Here is a 5,004-nt window from a genome sequence, read left to right on the forward strand (position 1 = left end):
GACATACTTATTTGTAAAACTCTGTATAATGAAGTTAATATCACAGTAAACAATAAATTTACAAAGGCTGGACACGTGATTCGAATGAAGTTATATTTTATTAGCTACGCCACTAGCTTAAACGATGATTTCTCTTCCATCCGGGTCCATAAAATATATCATAGTTACTTGCCACAAACCTCTTACGCATTGTAACTGGAATAATGATATTAAACGTCACTAGCTGACTTAGGTTTTAGCCTAGCTGATTGTTAGTAGATATTTCATTTTCTACACCTTTACTTCATAAATTATAGATTTAAATACGTTGATCCAACATACGCTATCAGGAAGATTACCGATGAAAAAATATCACGTCAAGTTGAAGATCCATTACTGCTTAAGGCGCTCAAAAATCGGGTAAATATCTGTCAAGGTAACCTGTGTATTTATAATTAGGGAAATTAATACCAACATAAATTATCGTTTCATAGAAATCCACTTGTTGCCAAGAACGTATTTAAGGTCGTGAGAAATTAAATTGCTCCAGTATCCTCCTCTCGTAGGGACTTATTTTTAAAAATTGTATTTGGGAATCTACTAACCGCATATGTAAGAATAATAATTATAATTTAAAATGCAGTTTTAATAAAGATGTAGAAATTAGGAGTTTTAATAAATGTTATCGCAGCTAACTATACACGGTCGTTTCCTCTGATGGCGTGATAAAATGATGGGTGTTCGTTTAAGAGAGGATCTTGTGTAGTAGCTAGCGCGTCATTAGATAGACTCGTGTGTTCTTAGTAACCTATATAAGTGCTTAATCATATTATTTGTTGTAAATCATGTACTATCCAAAAATCTATACAAACCCAACATTTGCGAAGGTTAAATTCTTCTATTGATAGTCACAGTCTCTCGTTTCTTACTTACAGGTTATAGACACCGTGGTGTTTTTGAATTCGTTATCTCCCGTCTACTGTAAAGATACATTATCGACTAACTGTGTTCAAATGCGCAATAAATATATAGTGACTTGCGTGGATCCCAACGAGACTGGCTTCGAAGTGATCTCCATTCTGGGACTGAGTTGGAGCGTTTGGTTCGTGACGGCTGTTTCACTCTTCACGCTTCCACTTTTGGCATGGCTCTTTGAAAAGATAATCTGTCATGGAAATAGACAAATTTCAAACTTTCTCACCGCCAAATTTTGGCACTACACTGCAATTCTTTTACAACATGGTAATTAAACCTTTGAAATGTTTTTAACAAGCAATGTTAAATTAAGAATTTTATCATTTTAAGGAGTGGGATTTTTTCAATTGTTTGAGTCTCAAAAACAGGAAATGGCAAAATCATTGTTGTGCAAAACGCGTAATAATTCGTTCCTTAACTTTATACGCGCGTAAGAATTACATTATTGCCCCCGCTAGGCCGCTACCGTAAACTTAAGTTAAGTACGGTAAATAAAGTATCTTTTTCTATAATATTAAGGTTCAAAACATAAAAGTAGTATTTGTTTTGGGTCGCGTTGTTCAATAGTTGATAAAATAAAAAGTGGTCTTGCCCAATTGGTTAAAATGTTGCTCTTACGTCACATCTTTATTAGTACATTCTTCGCACGAGTGATTTGCACGCGCGCTAGAAAAAGTTATATTCCTCTGACGACTGTAGCGGGCGCTCGTAGACTTGTAAAAGTAAGATACTGTGCCGTAATAACCACAATGAAACAAGAAGGCCACGTAACAATATAAAAAGAACTATTCTTGAATATAAATTGGCTCGCAAAATTTTGCACGTGGCCTCCTAATTTACAAAAGCACGCGCTCTTATCATCAATAGTTCAATAAAACTAACATAAACACATGGCCTCCCGTATCTTATAGAATCTCCAAGTACTTCGCACAGTGGATAATTTAAATTTGTATGAAGTCCACGTCTTTCAGTCATATTAAACCGAGGGGTTTAAACCAGTAATCCTGTACACCGATTACGCATACTCAACACTGATTAAAGTACAGACTCTTAACATGACGCGTAATCTCATTAGTACAGTCAAAGGTACTGGCTTGTACACCGATTACGCGTACTCAACAATGATTAAAGTACAGACTCTTAACATGACGCGTAATCTCATTAGTACAGTCAAAGGTACAAGCTCGTACACCGATTACGCGTACTCAACAATGATTAAAGTACAGACTCTTAACATGACGCGTTATCTCATTAGTACAGTCAAAGGTACGGGCTCGTACACCGATTACGCGTACTCAACACTGATTAAAGTACAGACTCTTAACATGACGCGTAATCTCATTAGTACAGTCAAAGGTACGAGCTCGTACACCGATTACGCGTACTCAACACTGATTAAAGTACAGACTCTTAACATGACGCGTAATCTCATTAGTACAGTCAAAGGTACGGGCTCGTACACCGATTACGCGTACTCAACAATGATTAAAGTACAGACTCTTAACATGACACGTAATCTCATTAGTACAGTCAAAGGTACGGGCTCGTACACCGATTACGCGTACTCAACACTGATTAAAGTACAGACTCTTAACATGACGCGTAATCTCATTAGTACAGTCAAAGGTACGGGCTCGTACACCGATTACGCGTACTCAACAATGATTAAAGTACAGACTCTTAACATGACGCGTAATCTCATTAGTACAGTCAAAGGTACGGGCTCGTACACCGATTACGCGTACTCAACACTGATTAAAGTACAGACTCTTAACATGACGCGTAATCTCATTAGTACAGTCAAAGGTACGGTCTCGTACACCGATTACGCGTACTCAACACTGATTAAAGTACAGACTCTTAACATGACGCGTAATATCATTAGTACAGTCAAAGGTACGGGCTCGTACACCGATTACGCGTACTCAACAATGATTAAAGTACAGACTCTTAACATGACGCGTAATCTCATTAGTACAGTCAAAGGTACGGGCTCGTACACCGATTACGCGTACTCAACACTGATTAAAGTACAGACTCTTAACATGACGCGTAATCTCATTAGTACAGTCAAAGGTACGGGCTCGTACACCGATTACGCGTACTCAACACTGATTAAAGTACAGACTCTTAACATGACGCGTAATCTCATTAGTACAGTCAAAGGTACGGGCTCGTACACCGATTACGCGTACTCAACAATGATTAAAGTACAGACTCTTAACATGACGCGTAATCTCATTAGTACAGTCAAAGGTACGTGCTCGTACACCGATTACGCGTACTCAACAATGATTAAAGTACAGACTCTTAACATGACGCGTAATCTCATTAGTACAGTCAAAGGTACGGGCTCGTACACCGATTACGCGTACTCAACACTGATTAAAGTACGGACTCTTAACATGACGCGTAATCTCATTAGTACAGTCAAAGGTACGGGCTCGTACACCGATTACGCGTACTCAACAATGATTAAAGTACAGACTCTTAACATGACGCGTAATCTCATTAGTACACTCAAAGGTACGGGCTCGTACACCGATTACGCGTACTCAACACTGATTAAAGTACAGACTCTTAACATGACGCGTAATCTCATTAGTACAGTCAAAGGTACGGGCTCGTACACCGATTACGCGTACTCAACACTGATTAAAGTACAGACTCTTAACATGACGCGTAATCTCATTAGTACAGTCAAAGGTACGGGCTCGTACACCGATTACGCGTACTCAACAATGATTAAAGTACAGACTCTTAACATGACGCGTAATCTCATTAGTACAGTCAAAGTTACGGGCTCATACACCGATTACGCGTACTCAACACTGATTAAAGTACAGACTCTTAACATGACGCATAATCTCATTAGTACAGTCAAAGGTACGGACTCGTACACCGATTACGCGTACTCAACAATGATTAAAGTACAGACTCTTAACATGACGCGTAATCTCATTAGTACAGTCAAAGGTACGGGCTCGTACACCGATTACGCGTACTCAACACTGATTAAAGTACAGACTCTTAATATGACGCGAAATCTCATTAGTACAGTCAAAGGTATGGGCTTGTACACCGATTACGCGTACTCAACAATGATTAAAGTACAGACTCTTAACATGACGCGTAATCTCATTAGTACAGTCAAAGGTACGGGCTCGTACACCGATTACGCGTACTCAACAATGATTAAAGTACAGACTCTTAACATGACGCGTAATCTCATTAGTACAGTCAAAGGTACGGGCTCGTACACCGATTACGCGTACTCAACACTGATTAAAGTACAGACTCTTAACATGACGCGTAATCTCATTAGTACAGTCAAAGGTACGGACTCGTACACCGATTACGCGTACTCAACAATGATTAAAGTACAGACTCTTAACATGACGCGTAATCTCAATAGTACAGTCAAAGGTACGGGCTCGTACACCGATTACGCGTACTCAACACTGATTAAAGTACAGACTCTTAACATGACGCGTAATCTCATTAGTACAGTCAAAGGTATGGACTCGTACACCGATTACGCGTACTCAACAATGATTAAAGTACAGACTCTTAATATGACGCGTAATCTCATTAGTACAGTCAAAGGTACGGGCTCGTACACCGATTACGCGTTCTCAACACTGATTAAAGTACAGACTCTTAACATGACGCGTAATCTCATTAGTACAGTCAAAGGTACGGGCTTGTACACCGATTACGCGTACTCAACACTGATTAAAGTACAGACTCTTAACATGACGCGTAATCTCATTAGTACAGTCAAAGGTACGGGCTCGTACACCGATTACGCGTACTCAACAATGATTAAAGTACAGACTCTTAACATGACGCGTAATCTCATTAGTACAGTCAAAGGTACGGGCTCGTACACCGATTACGCGTACTCAACACTGATTAAAGTACAGACTCTTAACATGACGCGTAATCTCATTAGTACAGTCAAAGGTACGGACTCGTACACCGATTACGCGTACTCAACAATGATTAAAGTACAGACTCTTAACATGACGCGTAATCTCATTAGTACAG

Source organism: Leiobunum rupestre, chromosome 1 (genome assembly GCF_980474605.1).
Source record: "Leiobunum rupestre chromosome 1, qqLeiRupe1.1.hap1, whole genome shotgun sequence".
Lineage (NCBI taxonomy): Eukaryota > Metazoa > Arthropoda > Arachnida > Opiliones > Sclerosomatidae > Leiobunum > Leiobunum rupestre.